At 47.8% G+C, this 10,165-nt stretch overlaps 1 long non-coding RNA gene across 1 annotated transcript; it reads right to left on the bottom strand.

Annotated features, from left to right (window-relative positions):
* Positions 1-6,363: 6,363 nt before the first annotated feature.
* LOC146544180 (uncharacterized) lies at positions 6,364-10,102 on the bottom strand. The gene is made up of 3 exons (XR_014884041.1): positions 8,062-10,102; positions 7,706-7,895; positions 6,364-7,489 (listed from the first exon to the last, which is right to left on the bottom strand). It is a non-coding gene; the product is annotated as an uncharacterized LOC146544180 (long non-coding RNA).
* Positions 10,103-10,165: the final 63 nt, after the last annotated feature.

Raw genomic sequence — 10,165 nt, 5'->3', positions numbered from 1 at the left:
TTGAGCATCGTGTTTGGGGGCACTGCTGAACAAACAGGAACCGTGGGAGGTGGGAGAACGGCTCTTCAACACATCCAGAAATGGAAGTGATGTGCCCCGTTGTTGGCTAAGATTCTGTGTGCCACCTGCCTCCCACCAAAGTCCCCAGCAAACCATGCTCAGACCTCTGACTGTGAACTGGAGTGAGAATCAGATGGAGCTGGTGACTGACAGGTGGAGACAAGCTGCCAGCTGGAAAGCAGTGATGCTGACTCCAGCAGAGCGTGTCTCAATACATTACAACGCATTCGAAGTATTAGAGCACCTCAGTGTGCGTAGTTTAGGAGCACAAAGGGCATTTGCCTTTTGACAATGTTTTTATGAGCTGCCTGAGTGATTTGCAAGCAGTTCAGAATCCACGCTGCATACCAGCACTGCTGTATTTCTTAGAAGACTGCTTGCCTAACGCAAGGGAGAAAATGACTGTGGTCAAAGTGAAATTACAATACACAGTTGCATTTCTGTGAGCAATCTGCACAGCTACAGTCTTTGCTCCACAGAAAGCCGCTGTAGCAAATTCCCTGTAGCAAAATGTTGGTCCCGTTTAGTGCATCTTTTCCTAAATGACATTCTGCAGAACAGCCCAGTTTTGGGGCAAGGCAGAGTACAAGGAGAAGGGCTGGTTTTCTATTCCTGCCACATGCAGTGCACGCAGTGTGGAAACATGAAGGGCAAGAGGTGGGCTTGGGGTTTCCTTTGGGTCCCCAGAGCAAAACCAGGCATTGGGATGGCTGATATTTTGACAGACTTTCAAACGTCCCATTGGCAGTTCTGAGTCTGCTTCACAGATGCACTCAGCTGCCAGCAGACTGAACGGTGTGTTTTTTACATTTTACATTTCACATACATAAAGCTACATTAAGAAAGCAGGGATTTTTGCTATTCCCCTCTTGCATACCAAAGCAGCCACATTAATTACTCTGAATCTGTCTTCAGACAGACTTTTCTCCACCTTGCTGCACACCAAACACCCGGCATTTTCATGTTTCATGCTTCCTCACCTGCTGATTCGTGCTACTCGCAATCCCAAGAGTTAAAGGTTTTTTTCTGCAGAGTTACTTCCTTCAAATTCTCTGCATGGCTGTGTATCACATGTTTGCAAAGGTTTCAAGGGACTTTGGGTTTGGCAGAAAGATACGAACGTGGTGTGTCTGTATGTTCATGAGGTCCCATCTGCAGTGCTACAGGTCAGGCGGCAGGAGAAAATGTTTTACTTGAAGGGTGGTGAGGCACTGGGACAGGCTGCCCAGAGAAGCTTTGGGTGCCCCATCCCTGGAGGCATTGAAGGCCAGGTTGGATGGGGCCCTGGGCAGCTGCATCTCGTGTGTGGCGGCCCTGCCCACAGCAGTGGTGTTTGAACTGGGTGGGCTTTAAGGTCCCTTCCAACCGAAGGCACAACTCGTTATGGACGATGTAACGTGGTGTCATGGAGACTTGGTTGATCTGAGGAGATCAAAAGCTCAGGAATCGGTCATGGCAGTTTCAGGCGAGATCCAGACGCTAAATAATATTCAGTGCATTCTGGCACTGCGGTGCACTTCATGGAAAGAAGTTCAGCATGTATTTTCATGTACTGTATTTCCCACCTGATGATTTTACCAGGCAATCCTCCAGGGCATCTTACCAGTATGTTTTGTTTGTGTTACCTGCAAATACCAGGGAGACAAAGCAGGTATGAAAATGAGAATGGCTGTTGTCCTACTGCCATGAAATTGCCAGCCTACAGTTAGACAAACACTGAGCTGCAGCTTGCAGTATCACGGCTTGAACACCATGGCAATCTGTTTTACAGCTTGAGGTGAGGAAGAAAAAAAGACTGTACTCCTGCCTATCAATTTAGAGTGAAGTAGCTTCATCAACAATATCTGAAACAGTAGGAAAGGATTAGAAATGCTGGTGCTCAGTGACAGTAATAATGACCAGAATGTCTGCATTACAACAACAGAAACTCTTTACATGGATTGTGCACAATTTTTGTATGAGAAAATTCATGCAGCTGCTGTTGTGACCAATATATGGATAAGCAGACCTTGAAATACTTGAGATAAAGTGTTGCCAAAAAGGATCAAGGAGAGGGACCCAGAGGAAATAACAAAAGGATCTATGGAGAAAACAGTGGGGAAGGACAGAATTACATTTTTTAGTAGTTGATATCCTACAAGTCTGTTTCTCCTGAAAAATGTTGGAGACAGGGGCATCACTTTACATAAATCGAGAAGCAATGAATTACCAACTGTGTAATTTCTTTGTCCTTTGAGGAGGCATGTCTTTGTTGATCTAAAGGAGCTGCATTTACACAGCTCAATGAGGCCAATTTCCTTTGTGCTGGAATTTTCCCTCCTACTGCTTTCATTCTTCCTACCTGTTCTGCTTTGCCTGAAGGAGAGAAGGGGAGTTAATTAATGAGTTGCATTTGAGATGTACTTTCCCAGCAGCCAACTCATAGTGATTATTGTTCTTAGTTTTGACTGAGATATTTAGGCATGCGTCAGTCTTAGGTTCATATACCTGGGTTTGCTTGATTCCTATTTCAAAACCCACAGCCACCTCCAAAGCATCCAATACAACTCATGGACGGTGTTGGCAGTGTTTCCCTTTATCTGTTGCTTAAGCAGCTGCTGAAATGTTGTCCACTGCTCAAATCCCTGAGTGGAGCTCTATTCCACAGAAAATTTCTCCTTGGAGCAGGACTTCCCACTGAAGAAAGAAATGCATAACCTCATAGGCCACGCTCTCTTCTGCATGCAAGTAAAACAAGAAGGGAAGCGGGGACACCCAGCACTGCCATCCGCTCATCTCTCCACAGCATTCGTCCTCCACTCAGTTCTCCACTCAGCTCCTCACCCTGGTGGGAGGAACAGGGCTTTCTGGGGGCCTGAGACCACTGCTGACGGGGATGAACACATTCCATAAGCCAAGTTCTCCTCCCTGTGTGCTCTCCAGGCTTTTAGCAGGTGCCCCGCTCCACACAATCCCCTTGCAGCCCTTAGTCCAGCTCTCTGTGAGTATGGGGTAGTGTGGGGGTGGGGAAGAGTGCTTAGGGAGAGATTTATTAACAAAGGCGAGTGACACGAAGGCCTAATAGCCCTTGCAGCTGCAACACATTGCTTTGAACTGTCAAGGGTCTGATCTCTTGCTCCCTGGTAAGTGCTGCAACCTTAGAGGCTGATGCTGTGTGGCATGAGGTTGTCTCAGCCCTTCATTATTTAAGCTAGAGAGCTCTGAGGTGAGGCTGGAGCCTCGCTCAGTCCCTTCTGGCAGCACCTTGCCTGATTCATCTCAGGGGTGGGGGCCCTGAGCACAGAAATGTAAGAAATCCAATAAATATATAAAATGCCCACCCACCGTAACAAGATTCCCTCTTCCTATGAGCCAGAAGAAGGAAGAGGGAGAAAAAGAAAAAAAAAGGAGAGGGATCACTTCTGCCACTTAAAAAAGTCTGTATAGCCGTAAGAGGAGAACTGAACAGGCTCCCTCTCAAAGGTGTTCAAGTGGGTTTTGTTTCATCTCTTGCATTTTGCGTTCTGCTCCAGGCCTTAAGCAGAAAGCACACAGCTGCAGAGCACAGTGTGTCATCAGTGCTCGTTGCAGAGCTGCAGCCGATCGCCTGCTAAAAGTGCTGCCCAGCCACAACTCCAGCCTGCACCCAGATGAGCTGCAGGGCTGAGAGGGGCTGTGAGCAGCCAGCACACTGGGAGAAGGGGCTGTGCCCAGCTCCCAGCCTCATCTTTGGCACTACGCTGTTCTGAGAGCTAAAACGTTGGCACTTGAAATGGCATTTTTAGGTACGTAACAGGGGTCTTTCTTTGATGTGCTGCTTCTGGTGCTCTTTGCACGCAGGCAGGTGATGGGAACACGTGGTGATGTCCCCAGAACCCGAGCTGGTGCTCAGCCCTGAGGAAGAACTTGCCTTACGAGCCTTGCCTCGCGTAGCCAGTGCTACGAATGACGCAGCCCTCTCAGACTTGTTTCTCCAATAGCAGTAGGGGAATCACAGAGTCTTCCTCCATTCCCTTGCTACAGGGCACCTCCAACCACAAAGCAAAACGGTACGTCAGCCTGCTGTAGCTTAGCGTGAAAGTGTCATTCCTTGCTTCTGGGGGCCTAAGAGCCTTTTCTTAACGGGAGGCTGTGATAGGCAGGGCTGTCACAGAGCAGCACTTTGGTGCTGCCTGCCTTTAGACTGGGTGCTCACTCAGGGGACCATTAGAAGAGTGCTTCTCTGTAAGTGATGATGCTCTAACTGGCTGCTATTTACCCTTTATGTGTGTGCAGCGTACAGCAGTGCCTCCATACGTCTGGAGGGAGCGCTCTGAAGACTTAAAGGAGCGCACACACACACACACATATATATATATATAACACACGTAATGTATTCTATGGGCATTAAAATAAAAACAAAGACAAATGAAAATACAATTTAATAAGTATCCCCTTAAATAAGACCCTGCGTAGGGAGCAGTTCTTCTTGCATGAACAAACACTTGTGTGTTATGACAGTCCGTATTTGTGCGCACGTGATTAAAACCCTAAATAACTGCACTGCCTCATGCCAAGCTCTTTTGTCTCTCCTGCAGCATTCGCTCTCTGTTGGAGCCCCTGCTTTCTGTTTGATATCCTGGACAACTTCAACATCCTCCCCGAGATCAAAGAGTGCTTCTATGCATCCGTGACCATTCAGAACCTGCCGGCCTTGAGCAGTGCCGTCAATCCCCTCATCTACTGCCTCCTCAGCAACCTCCTCTGCAGCCCCTTTGAGTCCCGTCCCTTTACTCTCACCCTGACCGTCCCCACAAGGGGGGAGAGATAAGCACAGGTGCGGAACTCATCCCCTATTTTCACCCGTTTTAATCCTGACCGTTCCTTATTTTCCTTAGGGAGAGAAGAACACGAAGGTTGGAGGGGACTTTCCGGGACCGGAGTGATGGAGGGCAGGAGATGCAGGTCCTGTCCAAAGCACAATACATCTGGCACAGGTAACGCCCCCAGAAGCACAGCAGGACCCGTGCTGAGGAGAGCAGGGCTTTCCCCGAAGGACAGACAGACGCTGTGTCTCACGTCCTAGTTGCTTTTCCAATTCTTCTTCAAGAATGGGAAAAGCCGGTGCCCGCTGCCATTGTACAGCAGTGCCGGTATGGGCTGCCAAGAGGGACCCCTCGATCGCAAAGCAGACAATTTCCGATCCCGAAGTCGGGGACCGGGTCGGGGTGAAGCCATGCGATGCTGCTCCTGCGGGCGATAAGACGGCGTTCGGGTGGCTTCAGCCTCGGAGAAAGGTCTTTGAAGCGCTCAAGAGCCGCTTAAGATCGCGATCTGACAGCCCCAGCCTGCCTGAGGGCGAGGGAGCGGCCGCTTGCTCTACAGATCAGCCCGCGGTGCCGTCGGGAAGACAGAAAAGAGGCTGGATGTGCAGAGCTGTAGGAAACTCGGGATGCCAGCGTCAGCACGGGAATCCTTGGGAGGAAGGAGCTGAGAGAAGGGCTCGGGGACCCAGAGATCTCCTCGGGAAGAGCTGAGAGGGGGGCTGGCAGGGTCCAGGAGGGTTCTGCCCTCGTGGAACAGAACAGCAGTTTGTGCAAAAAGGGGCGCTGGATTTGGTCACAGCTGCGATAACAGTTAAGGGTGGAGGAAATTAAGCTACGGAAGGAATTGCAGCCAGGTGTGGAATTTGTAGGCAACGCTGAAGCCAAACGTGCTGTTCTTACTGCAGTCAGTGGTGAATTTGTAACCACTGGCAAAAGTGAGGAGGTTTACTTTGTTAAACGTTTACAATCTAGTGCAGCTAAGCAGGTAGGCAGACACAAATTGCTGCACATCCCAAATTCACCAAAACCTTTAGTAGGGCATGATTTACTAAACCACCTGCAAAATGAAATAAAGTTTAAAGGCAAATAGGAATTGGAGGTAAAAAAGAACAGTTTCTAAAGATTTAGCATTAATCATTGCCCCTGCTGGGACCAGAACACGGAGGAAGTAAGGGATGAAGTTTGTCCTGGGGTGTGGGCAGTAGAATCCCCAGGTAGGACCAAGAACGCAGCACCAAAAGGATTCAGAAAAAAGCCGGGAGCTCGGCTGGCTCGGCTTAAACAGTTCTCTCTCAAATTCAAAGACGTGGACGACCTGGTAGCCACCAAAAAAAAGGAGGCAATGCATAACACGGACAATTAGCTCACTAAACGATCGCTCAGCCTTAATGGCTACCGAGTTTCTCCGCAGAAAGCCCAAGGCAGCCACGAGGGGTTTTCGTGCTACTTTCGTGCTGGCTCGTTTTAACCATCTGCTTCCAAACAAGGTGTAACGCATCCGTACTTTTTGCGAGTGGCAAAAAGCAATGTCAGCAGTGTCTAGTCCAAGCCTTTCTCTGTTCTTCCAGACCCTCTCCGAGCCATCGCTTGCAGCTCACACAACCGGTGCAGTGCTTACAAGCAGTTACAGGAGGGCACCCTGCCTGCCAGTGACCCAGGCACGTTTCGGATGAGAACGCACCTCTGCCACTCTCAGTTTCTGGCTTGGCTCCACGTGCAGCCACTGGCAGTGCCCTAACGGAAAGGAGGGGCCGTAGGGATGGACGGCTGTCTCCCTCCCACCTTGCCGTCCCCCCGTACACACCATCTGTGTCCTTCATCCTCCATCCCCTGCAGAACTTCCCTGCTGTTTTTCCTCGGCTCCCCTTCCTTTGTTTGCCATGACAAACGCGGGCGATCATTTCCTTCTGGGCTGCTGTACAATAAGACGGGAGCAGCCCATCCCAAATCCTGTCGTCCCTCAACTGCTCTGCTGCTCGCATCCCTGGGACAAAAGCCCCAAGCAGCCTTTGGGGCATTCTGCACTCATGCCACATAGGTACACCTGCATACAGGACACTCCAGCAGTGCAGATCAATCCTGCCACCAAGCAGAGGTGTTTCTCCCTGTCGACACGAGAGATGAATCTAGAGCTGTGTGTATCTCTCCACATAAGAGATATATCTGGAGGTGTTTCCCTCCCTGCATAATTTCCTAATCTCACTTAAAACGTAGAGGGAACCGTGTGCATCTTGAGAGAAGCTCGAAGCTGGAGAAAAGCCTGGGTTAAATTGTAAAACTCGAACTGTATTTTTAACACTTATTTGTTGATGTTCCAGTCTTATACATTCGTTCTGGGGTCCTCAGAGCACCAGCCACCAGGCAGAGCTTTGTGGCACAGTACCCTGAGCTGCTGGACGTTCCCTCCCTCAAACCCTCGGGTTTGAATACAAACGTTCTCAGTGCTGTTTTAGCAACTGGGTGAAGGAGATGAACATCAAGGCTTATCTTACCCTTAATTGTTGGCATGATGATGTGCTCTAACCAGCTGCACGGCATCTTTTTGCTTCTCCCTGTGCAAAATTTGCATTCTTACACGAGTCTGTTTAAACAGGTGTTTTTGTCATGATGATGATGATGATGATCCTTCACACTGAGTTTATTCCCTGCGAAACAAGAACTGAATAAACTTTATCTCATTACCTATGTTACAAGAATCTTTTTTCCTAAGCAGAGGATGTATAAACTCATGTAGCCTTACGTTCTCAGGAAAATGAGTAGGGTTTCTCTTTTTATTGTTACAAAGTTCTGTCGCAGATAAATTTGGTGTTAAAACCAGCTTAATTAAAGCCATGAATCCACACCAGCCTTTGCGGCCCTACCTTGGACAGATTGTCTGTAAGAACCAGAAGACTTTTTTCTGTAGCATCTCATAACATTTCCAGAAGTGGACTGCTTGGTTTAATCTTCATAATGATGTTGGTTTGGTTGTTTTTCCCATTACTTTTCGTCTGCTACAATTACAGCAGTTGCCCACTTTTGAGCATTCAATGCAGTTTGTAGACTTCATACCTGGAAATCAGACACATTTTGTTATTAGCACTTTGGTTTGCAAACTTACGTGCCTCAGATCCCCCCCAAATGTATACATTTGGTCAGCATATGAATCAGCCCACCAAAATTCAACGTCTTCATCAAGAAATGTGGGAATCCAGCCTGGAATGAAGTCATTACTCACTTATTTTTCAGAGAGATGGTGTCTTTCAACCATTACTGTGTCAGGTGCCATTTAGATGTTGCTCCTGTCCTTTTGCCCGTGGACCTGACTGCAATTCCCTTCTTCATATGGAGACATTTCTCTTCCAATACCCTCGCTTCCCTTGTGTCTGCATCCCTTCCAAGCACGTGTCCAGAAAGAATTTTTCTGATTTTCTTCCTGCTTCCCTCCTGTGTAGCACAGGCAGGTTTGCTAAGCTTTGATGTTCTTTTCTGTTGTTGTTGGAAGATAGTGTGCATGATACTTGAGAACTGAGAAAGAACTCATTTTTGCCATGAGTCCACAAAATACGTTCACAGTCCTTTGTCTCACGAGTGAGTAATTTGGGGGATTTTGTGTAACTGGTGGATTTCTGATTTCACATCCACAACCCCATCTTCACCTGTTGACTTCATTGTGCTGCAACTGTTAGGAAAGATCCCAGACGAACCAGGAGAGGTAACAAAAGGCAACGTCAAGGTCCAAGTGCCAAGAGAAGAGTCTGGAACACAAGAATGTGGCGCTCAGTCGGGTTGGTGCCTGTGACACTCTGTGAGTTGTGCCTTGCATCTTCTCTGACACTCCAAGATCCAGCTGAGAGATCCTTCTGACGCCCACAGCAACCATCCATGGCAACAGGCACGGCTGCTGGGATGTAGAAGAGCTCATGTTTGTAAAGTCCTCTGTGATCACAGACTCCTAGGAATCTGAAAATGAGCACTTCAACCCTCAGACAAGTCACATCACACAGCCTAAAACTCGTGCAGCTTGCAAACTAATCAGTAATTCAAGCAAGTAAGTGAAAGAGTGTAAAGGGGTATTTAGTCCATATTGTTGTTTTAGTCCTTGAAAATGCCAGTCACATTTTCATTTGAAAAAAAAGCTAATGCAAAACGAAATTTAAGATCCAAACCACCAGGTAGGTACAGCCCAGTAATGGAAGGCAACATTCCGCAGTGAAGTTGTGAAGGAATAACAAAGTGAAAGCCCTCCCCGAGGCATTTGGCATCCTCCTGCGTGCTTCTGGCTGAGATCTTAGAGCACAGATGTTATCAGCCAAGAAAAACGGTGGGCAGTGCGGCTGGTCAAGGAAAACGAAACCCACTGTGGCTGATGGAGCCAGACTGCGTGCAGATTTCAAGGATGTGAACACGTCAGGTCCCCACACTCCTTTCCCTGAATCAACCCACGCACCCCACGACCACAGGCCATACTCTCACCTCTGCAACAATTTACGCCCTGCGAAAAGAGAGCGCAGCACCTCCTGCCCCCATTCCTGCCTGCTTTCAGGATAGGAGACACAGAACAGCTGGTGGTGTTTGCTCTGCAGGGTTCCCAGGAGGGCTAACACGTCTCTTTTCTGCCTTTTTTGGGGTAATGCCACAGCACTGCATTTTTGTATCAGCAAATGGGTTCTGGAGGACCTGCACTTAAGCAGATGGACAACCTTAACTTTTCTGAGACACGTTACCTTTGGGAAGGGTAGGTGCACACAGGGTACCGTGCTCTACAGCTGCTCAGCGCATTTCTTTAGGAAAGAGATGAGCTGCTAGACTAAAATCCCTCTCCAAATCCCTGCCTCTGAGATTCCTGTATTTTCTGTATGCTTGTCTTTTTTTTTTTTTTTTCTTGACAGCTATATTTCACAGGGAAAAAAAAAAAAAAAAGCTCTTGTCCTATGACACCGAATGATCTCCCACAGAACAAAAATTTGACAAGATTTACATGGAAAGCATAAATGAGTGAAGGTCCCTGTTCTACAAGTCACCTGGACATCGAAATATGAACTGTTCAATGGAAATCAGGCGCCCTGCTATAGAGACAGGCTTCCAAAATATGGCTTTGTAGTCCTGGATATTGCAAGCATCAGCCACATATGGGTTCAAGTCCCCAAGGAGGTCACATAAGCAGAAGTACACGTGAAAACAGAACTTATTTTAGTTCCAACTCTGGTACTTAAATACAGGAAGGTTTTATGCTTGTTAGGACCTTGTGTTTTCATGACACTACAAGACATCATAGGAAAACAGCAAAATCCTAACAGGTTCATTAACAGTTTGTTAATTAAAAAAAAGAAGGGGTGTGG

The sequence above is a fragment of the Meleagris gallopavo genome, chromosome 6 (assembly GCF_905368555.1).
Source record: "Meleagris gallopavo chromosome 6, MGAL_WU_HG_1.1, whole genome shotgun sequence".
NCBI lineage: Eukaryota > Metazoa > Chordata > Aves > Galliformes > Phasianidae > Meleagris > Meleagris gallopavo.
Note: the sequence above shows the minus strand (reverse complement) of the source record. Positions and strands in the feature narration are given on the sequence as shown.